This window comes from Argiope bruennichi, chromosome 5 (genome assembly GCF_947563725.1).
Source record: "Argiope bruennichi chromosome 5, qqArgBrue1.1, whole genome shotgun sequence".
Taxonomy (NCBI): domain Eukaryota; kingdom Metazoa; phylum Arthropoda; class Arachnida; order Araneae; family Araneidae; genus Argiope; species Argiope bruennichi.
In genome coordinates this window covers 62,651,473-62,673,659 of record NC_079155.1, presented here as the reverse complement: position 1 = coordinate 62,673,659, position 22,187 = coordinate 62,651,473, and the positions used below count along the sequence as shown (strand labels likewise).

The following is a 22,187-nucleotide window of genomic DNA, read 5'->3' as shown; positions in this document are numbered from 1 at the left end:
TTTTATTTTTCTAGAAAGCCATTTATTCATTGCCATTGGGTCTCTAAATTACTAATCAATTTTCTGATTAGTAAGCTGTAACGTAATTACAACATCAAATTTGTATTTACAAAAATAAAAACTAATTCAACGCCAATTTTCGAATTTCTCAATATTAGTGAAAAGTAATAAAACCATTATTAACAATTATTGATGATTAATTGCCAATATTAACTAATTCAATTTTTTTAGTAATCAGTGTATCCTTAATTTTCATTGCATAAAATTTGAAACAAAACCTTTCCATGCATTGTATAAATAAAATTAATTACTTAATTAATTTTTAAATTAATTAAAATTAATCAATTTTTAAGATTAATAGAATTGTTCGATTTTAAATAAGTTAGAACTATTTGCTTTAATACAGACTTAAAAAAATTCGGTATACACAAAAGTAAAATGCAACACCAAAGCAATATGCCTGTGGTTTTGCAAAGGAAGCATTTATTTTTTTGCATTTGTCATTTTTGTTTATTTTTATTATCGTATCTTTTTATATCTTTTGAATCTCTGTTTAGTATACATAATTTTTTTTTTACTTATTGAGAATAATTATATTAATTACACCATTTCAGAGGAAAAAAGAATCAAGAAATGAGAATACAAAATGAACGATAAAAATACAATTTCAAACATCAAATTTGTACTTAATATTAAAATGATTAAAACGAAAGTATATAATTGTTAAATTATTTGTTGGAGGAGATTATTTAATGTGATAGAAAATATGTGATAGATATGACTAGAAATAGATTATGTAATAGAAAATATGTGATAGATATGACTAGAAATAGATTATGTAATAGAAAATATGTGATAGATATGGCTAGAAATAGATTATGTAATAGAAAATATGTGATAGATATGACTAGAAATAGATTATGCAATAGAAAATATGTGATAGATATGACTAGAAATAGATTATGTAATAGAAAATATGTGATAGATATGACTAGAAATAGATTATGTAATAGAAAATATGTGATAGATATTACTAGAAATAGATTATGAAATAGAAAAAAGTGATATTTTATATTACATGATAATTTTTGATTTTGTTATAAATATCGACTAATAAATGTTTAATCAAGACAGTTTTTATTGCTTAATTTTTGGATGACTAACCACCAAGTCTGTTATAAAACATATTTCTAATGAGGTCATTATTATAAACTGATAACAATATATTTTTGAATGAGATTGTGATACTGGATTTTTTTAACAGATCGAAAAGTGCTTTTATGTCAAATAAAAATAGACGTCATATATTCGTATATAAATGTTTTTATTGAACTAAATTCTACATAAATGCGAATTATAAGTGCGAGTTTTCTGAAAAATTTCTTTTGTAATTTTTAATGATGGTGACCATGGTGATGGTGATGACCATGGTGATGGTGATGACCATGGTGGTGATGATGTCCATGATGATGGTGATGCCCATGATGATGATCATGGTGATGATCGTGGTGGTGGTCGTGATGATGATCATGATGATGGTCATGATGATGATGATGGCCGTGATGATGATGGTGGCCATGGTGATGATGATGGCCGTGATCATGGTGATGCCCATGATGATGGTGACGAGCTTCTCCCTCGGGTAGGGGGTTAGCGGAAGTATTTGTTAGTAAAAGCATGGCGCAGACCAAAGCAATGATAACGACAGAAGTATTCTGAAAAAAAAAATGATCATCAATAATTTATTAAGATATTTTAAATAAAAGCACAATTTTAAGACTGAATACATACAGTTTTTATTTTAATGTTTCCGTAGAAATTAATATTTTATTTATAAGCGTCTGTTTTGAGCAGAATTATAATTTAAAAACATTTTGAGTCTGTTTTAGAATGAATATATTTCATCAAATATTCAGAAATTCTTAAATGTAATGACATTTATAATTTATGTCCATTCAAATATATTCGACTTATCGGGTTCACACACTCACAAATATACAGTAGGTTAATCCACTCAAGAGAAGGGCAAGAATTTGAAAATTGAGTGGTTCATAAAATAAAGCAATTATATCATGTCTTTAGGATGTTAATTCATTAAAGTATTAATGCGCATTAGCCAGCTAATTTCGAGAAACTGGTCTTAAAACTTTTGGCATTTCTTGTATACTGGTAAATTATCAGCCCCGAATAGAGTCCAAATAATGCTGTTGTCAAGGCGTTAATCGTAATTGGAAGGTAACGTTCCAATCCTGGATACTGTTTTATTTAATCTTGAGGGCATGTTACAAATATACTAAAATTCATCCCGGACTCAATTTTCTAACTTGTGTCCCATCTTTGTCAAACTTGTTGGGTTGCTGTTGCACGTGTATAATTTGAAGAACAAATATATATTTTTAATTTCATTCAAATATGCATTTAAGTTAAAACAATCGTGCTCACATGGACAGACAGACTTTCTATAGCCAGACTTTGACTAAAATTTCTTAGAACTATCGGGATCACATGGACAGATAGACTTTCATAGTTCGTCAGCAGGCTTGTAAAATGCCATATGTAACAACAGAAGATTTTCATTAGTCAGATTTCGACTGTAAATATAGTGTAAAAGCTAAATAGTAAATTTCATATTCATAGATTGTTACATTTTGAGTTATCGTTTTCATAGACCGGCAAATATCCTCATTTTTTACAGGTACTGGGAGTTTAGATATGTGAGAATTCCTCAAAGATTCGAAGTCAAAGTTTTTGACGAGTACAATATTTTGTCTTTGTATAACATCGTAACGAGAAAATAAATGCTTTGAGGTGGTTGATAAACTTTTAAAATTATTTATTAATAAGCTACTTATTTTATTGATTAAAAGTATTTAATTTTGAAAGTCAAAGCCTTTGAAATAATTGCGTCATATTCAAAAAAGTTACGTGAACGAGTCATATGAACGAAAAGAAACATAACAAATTAATTCATTATTTTAATTTGCTTTTAGAGAATGGTAGTGAGCAAATCATGGTTATAAAGCATAATAATCTTTTATTTGTCCCTTTGATTTTGATTTGGCCACAAAATATTTTAGGCATCTTGAAATTTACGAATATATTCGAGTCTTTACTAAAATTGTAATTCAAACTGAAATTATCACTAGTTATTACACCTGACGAATAAACTCGTCATAACGCAAAATGTATTTTTTTAATGGCGAGTATACTCGTCAAAGACAGTTAACTGGATAAGACTTTTTCTGCTTAACTTTTACTATACAAAAAATATAACCATTTTAATAGTTAATCGGCAGCTTAATGGCAGGATTCTTTTTATTAATATTATTATCCATTATTCGTAAAGTCATGGCACCGTTAGAATTAATTGAAAAGTCATCCTCGGAATATTCTGGATAATTATATTTCCAACTCTAAATTATCCGATTTTATTGGTAAAACTCTTCTAGTGGCAATAGGGTCCTATATAAAAAATAATATACACTTTTTTAGAAGCCTTAAGAATATGAACAAAACATACTCCTTAGTACTTACCATTGTGAAATATGAATAGTGTTCTTCGAATCAAGCTTGGAATTACTGCTGAGCAATGCTCAAAATCACTTGGAAATGTGTTAATGATGGATTGTACAGATTCTAGCCCTGTTTTATATACATTTTCTAATGTAGGAATATGTTCTAATCCGTGCTTGGACTTTCACGCTCGAATAAAGTTAATTGACCGTCAATAATAGAAAAAAAAGATGAAAAGAAGAGAGACTTTTTCTTTCAGCTTTTTTGATAAAAATAGATGCCCTTGCCTTACATAATATTGAAACAATTAATTCCAAGTGAAATCTAATATATTTATTTGTATTTTTTTATTTATTGATCTTTGTGTTCTATGCATTTTTTAAAGAAACAATGTCCTCAGAAATATACCACTTCAGTTAAACATATTCAGTAGAACTGTTCATCTGGAAAATGTAATGTATTGTTCTATTTGAATCAAATGGCAGGATACAATTATCACTGGAAATTTAAATGTGTTAAAAAACTCCATTTAGTTCTTTTTTCTTAAAAAAAATCCATGCAGAAAGAAAGGTAAAATGGCTTAATCATGAATTCTTTCTTTAAATCAGAAGTATCTGATAGTTAATTTCTTATGAAAATTTATATTACATAGCAGTTGTCTTAAAATTGGCTCTTTTAATGGACATATTTGTATTTTGTTAAATGATAAAACTTTACAAATCCTGCGTCATTATCGCCCAGACTATTTTTTTATAATTTTGATATAAAAGAAATAACATGATAAATTTCATCAATAAACATTGACAAAGTTGGTTGAAAGCTATTTCCTTCTTCATATAATTTATGCCCAAATTTTGTTTAGAAGAAAAAGCATGATAAAGCACTAGAGTTCCAATACATTAATCAGTATCTTCTATCTATTACAAAAAATGTTTCTTTGATTGGATTTACAATACTGAATTTTCTTTGATTCGATTTACAATTTGATCTGATTACATAAATGAATCAGACTTTTTCATAAAGACTCAGAAAATTTATTCCGATTTATAAAACATATTTAAATGTGATCTTCTTGAACCGTCTTCGAGATTTGCGATGAATATTCATTTACGGCAGCATGGATTATAGATATTAGATTAATTAATGGCAAAAAGTAAATACTGGTTATAAAAGTGAAAATAAAAAAACAACCATAGTTTCATATCAGATGAACATGGAGTTCAATTGCTTATTCTAATTGTTTATGTAGAACAAAAGTTCACTAACAACTGCAAAAACAACAGCAATGTGATAGAATGCGTTGCAGTAGTTATCTATGAGTTATCTTATCGCAGTTTCTAGTTATCTGTCTTACATTCATCCCCAAATGCTGCAAAATATAGAAATATTTCTTATTAAACAGTTTGACAACTGATGGAAATTAATGATTTATAGCATAGTGATATTTTCTGAAAATTAGCTTCAATGCATTATTTGCCTTTAATAAGAATTTGAAATTATTTAAAATGTCATGTCGATATTCTTGGCTTAAAAATTGTTAATTGCAACTCTTCGAACGTTCCTTGTAACAAAAAATTCAAAGAGAAAAAATTTCAAAGTTTTTTTAATTTTTAAATTTAAAATAATTTTAATTTTTAATGTTTTTATGCGGATGGGAAATGGAATTTTGAAGCAGTTTAGTAAAATTGTTAATTGCCTCAAAAATATTAACAGCGATTGCTTGAATGTCTTTGTATAAAAAATTCTATGAGAAATGAGACAATTTTTATTTAGTAATTATCAACAACGTAAGAAAAGCCAGGATGAAATATTAATAGAAATGAATATTAATATTAATCGAAATATTAATGGCAATGATTGGACTTTCATTTCAATAATGCAATTTGTTGCTTTAAAATAGGCGTAAAATGTTGTTACTTAATCAAGAATAAAAAAATTACATGGTAAAAAATTAATATTAGTGAAATAGTAAGTGCTTGAATTTTTCAGATGACATAAAACTTATCTTTGTGCTGTAATAATTTCCGGAATTATAATTAAAAAAAACCCGTCAAAATTTTGCCTAATTTTGAATAATTAAAATTAAGAAATTGCTTTAACTGCTGCACATTTCTATTCTCTAATATATATATATATATATATATATATATATATATATATATATATATATATATATATATATATATATATATATATATACTATGTTTAATAGCTTTAGACCCAACAGTCCGAGCTGTAAAACGCCAGTACACAGACATTTATTTTTATTATTAGTAGAAATAGATATATCGAATAACATTTTCTTCTATTTCTTTTTTAAATATCATGAAACAAAGACATTTTCTTTTAATGAAATACAGTTTATATAAGAGTTTTGTTTTAAAATCATTTATTAAAAATAATTTTTTTCTTTTTTCCCCTACTTTGTCGCATTGCCGGCATTGAATACTTGACTCCTCTATCATTTTCCCAGTTCTGTAATTTCTATTACTGAATTCCTTTAGATAAATTATAACAATTTACTTGTAATCAGATGTGTTTTATCTTTCCATTTTTAGCATTTATAAGAAAAATATTTTTTTAAGAAATAAAAATCTCTTTTTAAGCACAAAGTCTGAGTATATACTTAATAATCTATTTTCTTTTAAATTACGCTAGATTTTTTTTAATATTCATGTTTAATATTAAGAGTATCACGTGAAGAGAATAAGAACTAGTGAATTAAGTGTGAAAAGAAAGAAGTAAGAAACACCGAGTATCCATAAAAGAAATTAGCATTTAAATAAAAATAATTTTTCAATTTATTTCACGGGAAGAAAGTAAGAGTTAGTGAATTAAGTGTGAAACGAAAGAATTAAGAAATAGCGAGCAGTCATAAAAGAAATAACATTTAAACAAAAATAACTTTTTGAATTTATTTCACATGAAGTGAGCAAGAGCTAGTGAATTAAGTGTGAAGAGGAAGAAGTAAGAAACATCAAGCAATCCCAAAAGAAATTAGTGTTTGAACAAAAATTATTTTTTTCAATTTATTTCACGTGAAGAAAGCAAGAGTAAGTGAATAAAGTATGAAAAGAAAAATGTAAGAAACATCGAGCAATCATAAAAGTAATTGGTATTTATACAAAAATAATTTTTTGGTATTTAAAATTAGCAACTTTATGGTATTTTTCTTAGTATGGATCCTTGATATTATGCAATTTGTAAGAAGGGCATTTTCCGCAAAAGCCTAACAACCCGAACATTTTTGGCACCCCTACTTTGCCATTTATGGCCCAGATTATTGGAGCCAGTAAATTGGAGCTTTGATTTTTAAAAGACTATCAGCTATCAAAAAGGCATTCAAGTTGCTTTTTAATAAAAACATGGACTTGATGCAACTATGAAAATCAACCATATCTAATATCGAGTAGTAGCGGATGTAAATATTTTTTCAGCGTTTTTAAATATTCAGTTTCATTAATAATTTCATTGGGCATCTGAGCCAACTCCTAAAAATTATAAATATTATCCTAAACGGCACGTCTCTTAAACAAATAAATCATCAAAATATCGCTATTCCAAAAACTAAACTAGAAGATGTCTTTTCCCTTTTTCTTTTACAGCAATGCATTATAATTATCAGAATTTTGAAGCAGCGCTAAATAAATAAAGAGGACAACTTTTTACTTTTTAAATAAGACATGGGACGAATTGGAGTTGAAATGTATCTTCTTTCTAATTTAAATGTTAAAATTCCTAGTAATATTAAATTATTGAACACTCTATTCTCCCTTATTTAAATATTTAAAATACACCCGACTAAGCGATGTTCCCAAAGAAATAAAAAATTTAGTTTTGTCAACATTAAATTACTACTCTAGAACTGATGATTACTGTTTCCAAAAATCTACTTACTCATTATTACAACTGAAAACTTATGTTTAATTAAATTTCTTTGAATAAATCGAGAAAACAGATTTATCTGGATTTCCCTTCGAAGATTTCTAAAACCCAATCAGTATTTCTCGAGTAACTTTTCCTTCAACTGAAAAATTACACCAAGATATCAATGTTCAAGTTACCATATTATTTTCTCGGAAAAATCTTTTAGAAAACTACTACTTAGTTCTCTCAAGTAATTAAGCTTTTTAGGGAAAAATGTATATGCTTTTGGAAGCATAAAATTATGTTACCGTCTTTGAGCTAAGCGTATTTTCTAGCTTAATTTTTATTCCAAAAAGGAACAGATATATTTTCTACATCTTGATTGGATTTCATTCTCGTTACCGGGACCCTTATTTCAATTACTTATCTTATTTTAGTATCCGAACGGTGAAATCGGATTAAAGAGGAAGAGTATTCTGTTTCGGAGAAAAGGCGAAAAAATCTCTGTTCTTTTTTTCCCTGCCCAGCGCATGATGATAGGATAACAATTCGTGTGATTAAATTTCAAATTAGATTCTGCTACTTAAGTTTTGGATTTCGAAGAAAAAGAGAGAGAAAAAAGGGCAAAGCAGATGGAAAACTCGTTATATTCGACATGTTGAAAGAATTTTAATCTGGGCACAGATAGAAAAATCCACGATGAGATTACCTTTTTCGTAAATTAGCGAATATCTTGGAACTAATAGGCATTCCAAGAAGGAAGAAGCAGATTAAAAAGAATCGTCTGAAATAGAATTCTTGAGATGGCGGGAAATCTTTTCTGATAAAGATTCTTTTCTTCTGAATAAATTCGAGATCAATTTCGGCTTAGTAGAAAATAGCTTTTAGGAAACTCAAAAAATAATTTTATTTCAATCGGAGGCATAAAACATTGCTTATCAAGATTTTTTAAAACTGTTAATTTTTTTTCTTTTAAAAAAATTGAAAATGTGCTCGACGTTGCTATTTTTCAAGATTAGTCCAGAGAATGAATTTCATCTAGAAGATGTGTCTTTGTAAGAAAGAAGTTTTCGTTATGATCATATAATTTGCAGTTTGAGTTACAATTTTAGTAAAAACTCGGTAAACAAATTTTCTCGGTATTATTTTAAATATTTTAAGTTTTTAATTTGCTTAATAGACAACATTTTTGATAATATATAAAATATTTACTTAACAAATCAATGAGGAATTAACATAACACGTTTCATTTAGTTATGTAATAATTTTGGAATATATGCTACAATAATTTCTCAATAAGTGACTTGATGGCGCATTTAACTTTCCAGTATATTCAACAGTTGTTTTTAGTCTCTGGTACTGTAATCATTTCACAAACTGACATCTGAAAAACATCATTATGTCATATCAAATGCATCTCATCATATTCAGAAACTTTGCTGAATCTCCTCTTTTCAAAGTTCCTCGAGTACAAAAAATACAATTTTGGAATTATTATTTTGGAATTAGGTCTTTAATTTATAATTCATTATTCACTTAAGATAATTTTTTCTGAAATCCACTAAAAGGTAGTGCCACGCAAATGGAATCGAAATTTATTTATAATGACCGATTCATTGATCCTGGTTCAATGATGATTCGATTAATCGATTCATCAATTCATGATTACAAAATTTTGAAAATACTTAATCGTGTACTACAGAAGTGTACAAAATTACATAACCTAACTCACAAGAAAGTTAGTAAAAAATCGAATGTTATCTTTACAAACATGAAATATATTCAATTACATAAAGGAGTTTGGAAACGCATGGAATGACACAACAATGAGAAAATATTTTGATCACTATCTTGCTGTTTAATCAGAAGATTCTTAGATGGTTCTTTAATCATGCTTGTCTGTTGTTTGATCTTTACATTTATTTTATCGCTTTTTAAATTTAATTGATAAAGGAAGGAATGTACATTTGACTGGCTTTTCGAAGAAAAATTGCTTTCATTGTAATGCTTTTTATTTGCATCAAAAAATCAGACTAAAGCTTTTGATAATTTATAATGATATATTTTATACTACTTACCTTTGTCGACCAGTTGTGTCTCCGGGATGACTGGTCGCTAAAAATTCTATTCATTATTTTGTGTAACTATGTCTCAATGGCTTCCGTAACAAATTATTCTTAAACTTTAAATTTTGATAGACATGCAATTCGCACTATTTTTGAAGTCTTACATTTTCTGTTCATTGTGCTACTCATTTCTTTAATTTTCTGCTTATACTTTTATATAAACAATTATATCACGATAAGAGAATAATAGTATGTAAAAAAATGGACGAATTGAAAACATTTTCACCATTGCTTACTTCTGATTCTAAGATTTAATTGTAAGTACAATAAAATTTAAGTAGTTTTATTAAAGGTATGCTTTTCTTCCTGAATTTACTCAATGTAAAAAATTAGTCGAATCTTCATATTTTGGTTACCAACAATTGAAAAAAAAATGTTAGAATGAAACATTAATAGCAACAATGAAAACCATTTGACTTTCCCTTCAACAATGAAATATCTTGAAGTAAAATACTCTTAAAATGATTTTAATTTTTAATAATAGAAAAATATACATAAAATTATTATCTTTGAATTGATATTTATATTTAATTTTTGAATTTTAATATGAACGAAAAAACCCGTTCTATGTAGTTGTATTTTCATTATCGAATTTTTTTTATTTAATTAAAATTTTAAAAAAATTACCCTGAGTTGCCCATTTTTATCTCCAAATTAAATGTGTACCAAATTTAATAGCTCTATGTCAAACTTCCTACCTATAGAGCGATAGCATACATTCACCTTTATCTTTCTAGTTAATAGAATATTCTTCAATGGCGGCCAGCTTGTTCGGAAGGGCTATTGACAATATTTAATTTTAAGTAATTCGTTTAGGCAATCAGTTAATTTTAAGTCATTTAATCATTTAGATCTTTCATGATCATGATTTCTTCAAATTGTCAGAAATTTGTGCTACTTTGATTGTCTTACAAATAAATGTTTTGTTCTTTGTATACTTGAACAATTCTAAAGAAGCCAGTCTATGTAATCAAGGGCTATTAGAAATGTAAATATAACCTTTTATCACATCTATCTTGTAACTTTTTATTGCAAGAGTATTGCAACTTCACGTTTTTTATTCATTTTGTAAATTGCACAAATGAATAGAATTCTTCTCTAGCTTTCTACAATCGATGAAAGTCAAGCTATTAAATGTTTAATGAAACATTGAAAAGGGTTTGAATCACAGGGAGGTGATATAATCTATTGTTTCACATTAAGTAAAAAGATATTTAAATAAATTTCCAAAATTCATGAAAAATTTCCATGAATGTTAACTTAATGTTATTAAACGACTTTTTTAAAGTCTTGAAACAGTGTGATATTCGTTTTTGTGCTGTAATACTTAAAAAAATTATTGCGCCAAAAAATTCGTGAAGTTTTTATGTTATTAAAATTTTTAAAAATCATTCCGATTTATACTTTTACTCCTTCTAAAGTGTAAATATGATAAGTGTGGTAGCTCTTGGCCTGTAGAACGGTCAATGCAACCCATATGCCTTCAAAACAACTGGTTGCCAAGGGTGGCTAGTCAATAAGAAAGGAAAAGACACAAGGAATCAGATTTCATAACTAAGTTGTTTACAGGAAAAAAAATGTCTTTAAAAAATAACTGTTAATGTGTTATTAAAAAATCAAAAATTAACTTTTGAATTAAGTGCAAAATTTTTAAGTAAAAAAATTAAATAAAATAAAGTAAATTTAAAGAAGAAACTTTTTTTTTCTAAAAGATGCAAATGATACCTTAATTATTAATTATTAATTAAAAGTGTTAACTAAAGCTGAATTATATTCATTTCAACATTGGTAAGTTAAAAAAAAATGTTGGATATATTGTGGATGCATGGAATCATTATTTCAAAATAGTTGTACCTGTTGACTTCTCCCAAATTTAATGTATTTGAATACGTAGTTGAGTTGAATATCATAAGCGATTGAATTTAAATGAATAGAAACTTTTCTAAATAAAATAGTATTTCAATACATTCTTTGAAAATCAAATGTCCTTAAAACTGAAACGAATTTATGTTAAGGACAGAATTATTTAAAAGAAATATTTCGCTTTGTTTTTCAAAATATGCCTTGAGATTCATAATTCCTCCTTATAAATGTGCATTATTATAAACTTTTCAACAACAATCTTTAGAAATAATCTTACTCTCCTTATAAATGTGCATTGTTGTAAATGAAACCTTTCCAACAACAGTCTTTAGAAATCATCCCATTCATTTAAGAAAATGACTCTTCCAAGCGAGCAGTTGTAATTAAAATGCTTTGTGATCAACTCAAGGCACTTTAAGTTGGACTTTGAACTGACTTCTAAGCTAAACAAATAACTCGTGGAACTTCTCATTGCTTAACAATATTTTCCCCACGAGTTCATTTTAGTTTGTTCTTGCGATAACCGTTTGAAATAACTGGTATTACCCCTTATATATATAAGAAAGCCTCAGTCGAACAGTAAATATTCTCCAGTTTTCTGGCTAGTTGTTACCTACCTGATCTTAACTATGGTGAGTTTAACGTTTGCTTCATTTCTTTCAGATAAAGTTGACATATTTTTTTTTGTTCTATACTTTATGTTTCTTTTGAAATGGAAATATGTACATAATTTAAAATTAGCAATAGATTATGCATAATTAATAGTATATATTTAGAAATGTTCAAGTTTTTTTTAAAAATTCATTAATTTCATTTTCATTAATTTTTATGTAAAATAAAAAAGTAAAATTTCAACCATGGAAGTAAAGGCAGAAAATAAAAAGATTTTACCGATTACTAATCTAAATGGATAAAAGTTTTAATTTTCGCATTTAAAGTAGAAAGAAATATAGAAATATCTTTGTAGGTTTAAATGCTTTGGAAATCAAATGAATTCTAACAAAAACAAAAATAAGCAAAAGTTGATTTGGATATCCAAAGCTATTCAAATTTATTACAGTTTTTTCATAATAGGTCGATTTATCATAAATCAAAAGTGTTATAACTTTTTTACGATAGTCTTCTTAATTTGCTGATGTACTTAACACAAAATGTATGGACAAATCATGCATTTTATATTTTAAATTAAAATGTTAGCATTTAAAAAAAATTAAGATGTAAAATGTAAGAATTTCGTATTTTTAAAACTCTTCCGTTTTTTAAAATAGATGTTTGCGTTTTAAGTAAAATGACAGAAAATTAGGAAGATGCATTGCACAATGAACGAAAGGTATAAAGCATTTAAAATAGTATGTGTTTCACGCCTACCAAATCTTAAATTTAAAAATACTTTGAAAAGTGAGCGACATAAAATATTTAATTGAAAATTTCAGCGATCCTTAATTAAGCCTAACCAGCTGGTCTCAAAGGCGACAAATATCAAAATAAATAGGTAAACTGATAATTCTTAACTATTACATGTAACTAGGGATTGCAATACCGGACAAAAATTTCAATACCGGTATTCGGTATTTTTTAGATCTTAATACCGGGATACCGGTTTTAATACCGGTATTAGAAATTTTAGAAAAAGAAAGAAGACACAGGCGTTTCTTTATTTTATTTGGCAGTTTTATAAGAGAGTGTAAATTTCACAAAAAATAATATGTAACTTATAAATTATAACGGTATATAATCACAAAAAAGTAAAGGAACAACTTATTTATTTAAATCACAAAAAAAGTGTAAATATCACTATTCAGTCTGTGGTAATATTACAAATTTTTTAAATGTGATCTTAAAAGACATAATGCATCCATTGTACTGTCTTTAAGCCTTGTACTGTCTTAAAGTATTTTGTGTGAAAATTACCAGCTACGGAAACGCTCTTTCGGCATCAACGCTAGTTGGTGATACTGTTAGGAATGCGCGATATACTTTTTCCAAGTATTTAACTCTAAATCCCTTATCTTCAAATAATAATTCTCGTCGGATGGTTTTGGATATAGCTGAATTCTGTATTGTATTTTGGTTCTTTGAAATTTTTTTTATTTATCGCTAATTCTAATTTTTATTCAAGAGACAATTCCTTTTCACTATCGACATTAGTGTCATCATAATCTTCGATAACTGAACCGCATTCTTCTGAATGGGGATAGGTTTGTGGGTAAAAAATGTTAAGAAAATTTACTATAAACTTAATCAGATTTGAATTGATTATTTTCTTTTCTTCTTTTCCATTTTCATTTTTAAAATCATTATAATTATATAAATACCATAAGACATTTTCTATTTCGGTATGCCTTTCTTCTGTGCGATTTTTCAATGTAATATATAATTCTTCAGATAGTGATGTGTGTTGTTCTTTCATGACTGCAACATGAAATTTATTGTTGATTAGCTGTTAATAAATTAAAATCTCTCCGACATAATGCCTCAATAGTCAGTTTTATTGGAAGTAGAGCTGATATAGTTCTGGATATTAAGTCGAATTCACTATCTGAAAAATTAATTTACAGGTTTGATTATTGCTTTTTGGATTGGATTTCCAAATTTCAAAAATCGTTCCATCATTAGGAGTAAACTGTTCCAACGTGTCTTAGAATCTATTATTAACATATATTCTGTTTTATTTTCAGTTAGTATATATTTTTGTATTATGGCATTTTTTATAGGGGAACGTTTAAATATCTTAACAATTTTTCGAATTTTATAAATTATCGGAAGCAATTCTTCATGGGTTAATATTTTTTCCTCATTAGCAATATCTTCTTCAACAATTACATTGGCCATTATCTTCATTGTCAGTATCACTCTCACTCTCTTCAAAGTCGGAATCCGAAGTTTCTATATCCACAGTATTTGGATTCTTCTGTTCTTTATTGTTTTGGTATAATACATTTATTACTCTTAATTGAATTCCATGAGCGTAGCACAATTGCTGATTTGCACCAATCAACTTTCCAACTTTTTTCATAACTGTTGCTCCATTAGTCGTTATGGATACAATATCTTCTTTCAGGGATAATCCATGTTTCGCTAATTTAGATTTAAGCAATTAATTAAGCCATTAATTAGCTAATTAATTTTGCCCGTTAGTGAGACATAAAAACAAAAACATATACTATTTTGCTATGTTGGCGATCCCTTAATATATAGTGGAGACCATTTAAAAAAATTTCTAGTAAATACCGAAAAACCGGTATTTAAACTTGTGAATACCGGTATTACAAAATCGTAAAATGGCTCAAAATACCGGTATTCGGTATCCCGGTATACCGGTATTGCAATCCCTACATGTAACACATATTAAAAAAAACACCAACTTTTTCTTTTCGGATATTGAAATGTTTACATACAATGGCTGGAAAATTAAACTAATCTGAAACTTAAATGTATTAATTTTAAAATATAATATGACGAGCCTAAAATAGATTACTCGTTTATTTTAGTATATTTTGATTGAAATAGAACAAATGTAAATTTTCATTTACATTCTTATATAATAAAAAAATGTATGACAATACTATCATTCTAAAATATGGAAATTATTTTAAATCTATGTCTTTGGTAAAAAAAAATTGTACTGCTGTCTATTAGATTGATTGTACTCATCTTTAGAAATTGGAAAGTTTTGTTCATTGGTATTGATCAAACGAATCTTAAAGTACCATCTTGTCTATTGACAAAAGAGAAATTAAAGCTTCAAATTGGGATTCTCTGTTTAATAATTCTTAATTGATGTATGAACTTCACCAAACTGATCAAAATGTCCTTTCAAGAATAATAGAAAACATGCGAGTTTTCTTTTGATAAAAATCCGAAAGAATGTGAAAATATTTGCAATCATACCAATTGCTTTCTTCCAGATGGCATACTAAGATTGCGATTAGAATAGTCATGTTTGCCAATCAATCCTCAAAATATTTCAGATTAAATTTATCAAGTTTAGGAACTGATTAGATTTGGATTTTTTACTTCGATAAGAGAAATTCAGGATTATTGAAATACCATAAGCGAATGCGATAAGTTTTAAGACAGTATAAAAACTGCACAAAATAAAGTTATTCAAAATGTTTTATTAAAGACTCATAAAATGGTTACGGTTTAATGATATTTTCATTAAAAATATTCTTTGCATATAGAGTTTAAAGGATGCTTATGTCAAATTTTAAATTATAACTAATATGGGCAATGTCAGTATAAAAGTTTGTAAACCAATATACTAAAACAAAAAATATATTCTTTAGAATAATTATTTCTTTAGAATATAAGACTAAGACGGGGTTTATTTGCATTTGTTGTAAAAAATCTCTTTTCTTGATATTGGGAGCAAAAAAGTTATAAGACATTTTTCGATACAAAATAAATATTCAGAAATAATATTATGCTAAGATGATTTAGGACAGAGTGATTATTTATTTACTCAGTTCTCAAATAAAACATTTTACCACCTTGTTTAGTTTCAATATTTTCTGGTAATGATTATAAAAATCCATTGCGTTTTTTAGCAAAATTTTATAAAGATTCGCACTTTAATCTTAATACATATTAGCCAATTGACAAAACATATTCATAGCTAAATACAACGTCTTACTTGTTATTGTCTATTATTTATCTCATACTCCTGTGAAAAATAGGATAAATAATCCAACATAATATTTTTCTATTAAATGAGTTATTTATGAATTTTTAAAAAAAACTGAGCACAAATGGAATTATAATAATTCTCACTTACTAAAAATGTTTAATTTGTAATGAAATAATTGATTATTTCAAGAAATTCTAAAAAAATAAATAAATAAAGGATTATTAGCCCTAAAGTTGTTTTAAATTTGATATGCATATTTTAGCAATATTTTATTTTCATTTATTTAGTGCAATGATAGTAAAAATATTTTTGGAATGATTGTCTTATATTGGAAGAAGAAAAGATTAAACCTACTTATTCCAAACATCAATTCACTACGAACAGTATATTTCAATGAATACGAAAAAATCATTTTAATAGTTTTTTCGAAAATTTTCTCTTTGTGCTTAATGAAATCAATTAACTAATCTAGGCAAAAAGCTTAAAATATCAAAGAAATTTAATCTATAAGTTTTCAAAAAGGCTTTCAAAAAGGCTCTTTTTCCAAATGTTTCCAGTTGACTATACACAAATTAAAACTGCATATTTCTTCTCATTCGCAGCCATCATTTTTTTAAATAGAGTATTATCAGGGAAGCTGAAAAGGTTTCTGACACTCTAATTCAAATGAAACAATCATGCATTTCCTTATCCATATAATACATGAATAGCCACCCATAGCAAATCTCACATAAAAAATAATTTAAAAAAACGATTATTAAGGTTTATAAACTTAACGTTAGTGATTACGTTAAAACTGTATTACTATGCTTATTCTTATGTAAAACTGTCAATATTAATAGAGAAAACATTTTCACGTTTTTCATTAGTACATATATTAAGCTCCAATATTGTATTGATTTTATATTAATTATAAGAAATTTATTTTTATTGTGTTTTTTTTTCTCTTGTGATTGTGTGAATTAGCAATATGAATGAGGAATGTTTTAGTCACTTTTACGTCTGTATGGCTGAAATCAGTGAAATAAGGGCAATTTTTTTCTGCTTGACAGTTTTTTCGAGCGATGCGAAAGATCTCTTAATATTAATTGTTGAAATTGTTTAATAAATATCTGTTCGACAAAAGCTTCTTCAGAATCCAATTGTTACAGAACAAGTAGTGCTAATAATATATATACACTTGATTAAAGAATATATTTTTTATTTCAGAATTAATGTAAAAATTTCAATTCAAACTTTCATTGTATAAATCCATAGGTTTCTATGTTTAAATTTAATTGCATGTTTATATTTTTAGTATGCTTTTAGACACTAATAGAGCTGCTATTACTTCGTCAATTTATCATATGTTCCAACTATATCTACCTACTTGGTAGAATTGTATTTGAGAGAAATGTAAAATCAATTATAATTAATCAATAAGTCAAAAGATGGCTCTTGCATCAATAAACAGTAAAAAAATCAATTTAATCAAATGTATAAAAGGATTTCGACTCTTTTTAAATGCAAAACGATTTACTAAAGTCACTAAGAGTTGCATGAAAATCTTTCAATGGAAACATCCATAGCAGTTAAACTGATTTCTCATTTTTTAAAATCATTAATTATTCCATTATTTATCCTCCATTAGCACCGTGTTTCAGCATACAGAGATAATTTAATAAGGATAGAAAGAAAAAAATAACCTGTAAATCCTGTATTTATTAAGATGGCAGTCATAATTGAAAATGAAAGCAGTAAGAAACGGAGGAAAAACCTGTAATTCAAAGAGTGGGAATTATACAAAGTTTAAACCATCCTCATCAATAAGCAAATACTCTGATTGTTTTACAAAAAGCCCTAAGGGTGCTTGTTGTGAATTCAAAATAATTTTTAAAGCTACAGAAAATGGCTTTTTTTGTCAATGCATAAAATATTTTAAGATTTTTTTTAAATATATTTATTTTGATTGCTTATTTTCATGTCCTTTACCATTTTCATATGATAATTGAAATAAAAATAATTAACAATGGTTACATTGAAACATTTCTGATCAAGAATAAGCCGAAACAAAAGAAGAATTTTCGAGTTTGCTCATAAAGAATAAATCTGCGCCACATTCTAATTGGATGGGCATGAAAGAACAAGTCTGCGCCAAATTCTAATAAGCAATAATCCTTTTAACAAATTCTATAACAAAATAGTCTTGTACCAATCTTCGCTTGAACGTGAATATTTGTTTGTATATGAACCATTTTTAATCGTTTGTATAGGAACCATTTTTAATTGATTTATTTTAATCAATTTTAATTATTAATTACACTAATGATAGTTCCAAATAATTTAATTGATTTTATGAGTATAGAGTAAAAGCAATAAAAGTATTTTTAATTTTAAGTGAATGAATAGGTGCATAAGTACACTCATGTCCAAAATTAAGGTCACAAACATAAAATCTGCGAAAAATGAAAAACTATTCACTGTGTTGCCACGAAATTTGGCACAAAGGTACACTACAATGGAAGAAAGAACATAGACACATAAAAACATGGAAAAGATTTTAATTGGAACTAAGAAACAGGGTATATCAAAAAGTGTTACATTATGAATCAGCGATAAAGCATTTATCTCGGGGAAAGCATGTCTAATATGGAGTGTGACCACCGTGCAGCGCTATACAGGGTTCACAACGAGCTTTCATACTGTTTATGAGGATGTCAATAAATGCTTGGGGCAACAAAGCCCATTCTTCCGAAAGCGGGGCTTTTAACTCTTGGAGGGTATTAGGGGGGGGGGGTTACTCTGTGCAATGGCTCTTCCGAGACCATCTCAAACATGTTCAATAGGATTACGATCCGGATACCTCGAGGGCCAGTCCATACGTCTAATATCCTCTTCCTCAAGAAAATCATCAATGATCTGGGCTCTGTGTGGACGCGCATTATCGTCCATAAACATGAAGTCTGGGCCAAAAGCACCCCGGAGCAACCTCGCATAGGCTTCAAGGATCTCATCCCTATAGTGATGTGCATTGACAGTACTCGCATAGAAGACGTGCAGTGGTGTACGACTGCCCAACATTATGCCACCCCAGACAAGGATTCCTCTGCCACCAAATCTGTCGATTTCTTTTACGTAGGGGGGATAATAGCGAGCTTCTCGCTCTCTCCGATGAAGATTCAACGAGTGTCACTCTGTGTGGTAAATCTAGACTCATCACTGAAAAGAACACGCCCCCATTCTTGCTGTGCCCAAAACTAATATGTAAGGCACCACAACAGCCGGACGTTTCTGTCGGATGCAGTCAAAAAGACGCACTCAACTGGTCGTCGGGCATAAAGAGCCCTCTCTGCTAGACGTCTGCATACTTTTTGTCTCGAAATTCTTATTCCAGACGCAGCAGCAAGTTGAGGAGCCGTTGTCAGCCTATGCCATCGTGCGCTTAATGCCACATAGGGATCCTGTGCAGGCGTCGTTGCTCTGTGACGGTCTTGGCCAGCCTTCCTGGTTACAGAACCACTTGTTAGGAATTGATTCCATAACCTGGATACCACTTTCGGTGTCACTTGTAACCATCGAGCCACCTCCGCTTGAGACTGCCCAGTTTCAAGCCTGCCAACGGTTCTCCATCTCAAGGAATCGTCTAAACGATTATGATAACTCATCCTCACTGGAAACAGGTTAAACTTTTTGTTGTAATGCAATATTCACAAAATTGCAGGCAAAAATCCCAGATGCCTAAACGGTATAATTTCAGTAGTTCCCCAAAAACTAACGCTAAACAACATTTTTTCTCACAACAACGGTTAATATCGTGTTAGCTGTCCTTTGCAATATATAAAATATAATTTGTTTAAATTTTACTGGTAGCGATTTAGAATTATTTTGAAAAACACTTTTGTGACCTTAATTTTGGACATGAGTGTATTTTAAGTAATGTCAATTGTACATGTTACCCAAAATAAAAATAGAATAGAGGTATTTTTCGTGAAAATTATCCAAAATTATCCTCGAAAGAAAAAGCATTTGCAATAAAAGTTAACTGTTAAGCACTGGATAATATTATATTGATTGTAAAACTTATCACATATTTAAAATATCATGTTTCTTGCTGTTTATATAAAATTAGATGCATTTTGATTCTAAAGGTTTAGTCACAGTCATGAAAAAAAAAAAAAAAAAACTCATATCACCTCTTAAAAAAACTGAAGCAAGGTGAAGATTTGATTTTTATAAACTTTTTTTATTTTAATTTTTAATTTGTATTTTTTCATCTAAATTGTTTTTCACATCTTTCATATACCACACATTTTTCATACGCTTCTTTCCTTTTCTCTTGCAGAAAATTTGTGCCATTATCTTAGCTGTTATTTGTGCCATGCTACTTCTGACTGGCACAGAAGCTGCCCCAGCGCCAAAAAGACATGGATATCATCATCACAGACCTCATCATGGTCACTACCCACCTCACCATGGTCACTACCCATCTCACCATGGTCACTATCCTCCACATCATGGTCATCATGGAAGACCTTACCCACACCGCCCTCATTACGGATGAGATAATGAGTAAATTAAAAAACATGTGAAATAAATAAAAATGTAAAATAACAGATTATTGCATATTCCATTCCAAATTTGCTAGAATAAATTTTATTGCATTTAATTATTTTCTAATTCAGTACTTTTTTTTAATATAAATAAAGTTATATACAGTTATTTACAGTTATATACAGTTAAAGTTATATACAGTCTTATATATACAGTTATGCACATGCTAAATTTATAACTACGCAACGCACAATGGATTATGAAATCCAGATTGACTCAGAAGAAATTTTGGTTGTCTTTTTCAGATTTAATTTTGCTCCCAATTTTATATTTTACAAGATTAAGAAAATAATTTTGAGTTGGGAAGATCAGTAACTCAAATAAAAAAAAAGTTTCATTTCAGTTTCGGAAATTAAATTTTAAATAATTTTAAATCATTTTACTATAATAGTTAGATAAATTAGTTAATATTATTAATTTGGGGATTTATATACATTTTACTATAATAGTTAGATAAATTAGTTAATATTATTAATTTGGAGATTTATATAAAGCTTTAATCTTCAACTCACTTTCAGCATCATTTCTAGATGCTGATCTTTACAATAACTCCACAATTTTAATTTCAACTTAATAATATAATTAACTAGGTTCATTTGATTTTATGATATGGGATATATATCACAGATAAGCGTATTAAAAAATTATCGTATCATTGTATATCGAAGAACTGAATGACTAAATTTTATATTCCTTTTACAGCTGCTGAATGTAAAAGTAATTTTATAGATAATTTGAAACTTTAGATGAAATTAACATAAGCTATGTTTAACTGTAACTTAAATTATTTTTGATATTGCGAAATGTGCACTAAAAAATTAGAAAAAAAAAAAAAAAAAAAAAAAAAACAGGAAAATATTTTTTCCAATTCTTAAAAAATCATAAATTTAAATTTTGTTAAAAAAGCAATTGGTTTTGGTAAATCGCATAGAAAGGTGGCTAAATAAAAATTATATACAAACTCTATGAATAATTAACGAAATTCATCTGAAGTTCAAAATTTTAGATAATATTATAGTTTTAGATATTTTACATGTTATAATACATTTTCATTAGATATTTCATTAAGTACTTTTGAAATGAAACCAAAATTACTTAAATAGAATCCTAAATTATTTAAACTGAAATTTATAAACGAATGATTTTTTAATCATTGCCTAATCTCTAATTTCCAATCCGTCAGAAGCAAGCATGTACCAGGTCAATAACTTAAAATATATAGCTTTCTTTCAGTTAGAACGTATTTTTAAATTGAAAGAATATGCCTATTTTTGATGGCTTAAAAATTAATTATAGAGTCCCAATTTGAGTGAAAAATCCTGCATATTAATTTTGCTTACGAAAAGACCGACCTTTAACTGTGCTCAAATCCCAAACCATAAAGGGAAATGTAGAACATTTCGGTTAGTTTTCAAAATCGCGTATTTTTTCATATGATATAAAAAATAAGCCCTGCAAAAAAAATGCAGTTGCCATGAATAAAAAAACATTTTATACATGTAATTATAATTTTTAAGAAATCAGGCTCAACTCGGTTTATATAAATGTAACGTATAAAAAGAAATTACAATAAAACTTTTGGATATGGAGATGATTTT

At 27.8% G+C, this 22,187-nt stretch overlaps 1 long non-coding RNA gene across 1 annotated transcript; it reads left to right on the top strand.

Annotated features, from left to right (window-relative positions):
- The first annotated feature begins 11,871 nt into the window (after window positions 1–11,871).
- LOC129969334 (uncharacterized) lies at window positions 11,872–20,644 on the top strand. The gene is made up of 2 exons (XR_008784492.1): window positions 11,872–12,001; window positions 20,321–20,644. It is a non-coding gene; the product is annotated as an uncharacterized LOC129969334 (long non-coding RNA).
- The last annotated feature ends 1,543 nt before the right edge of the window (window positions 20,645–22,187 follow it).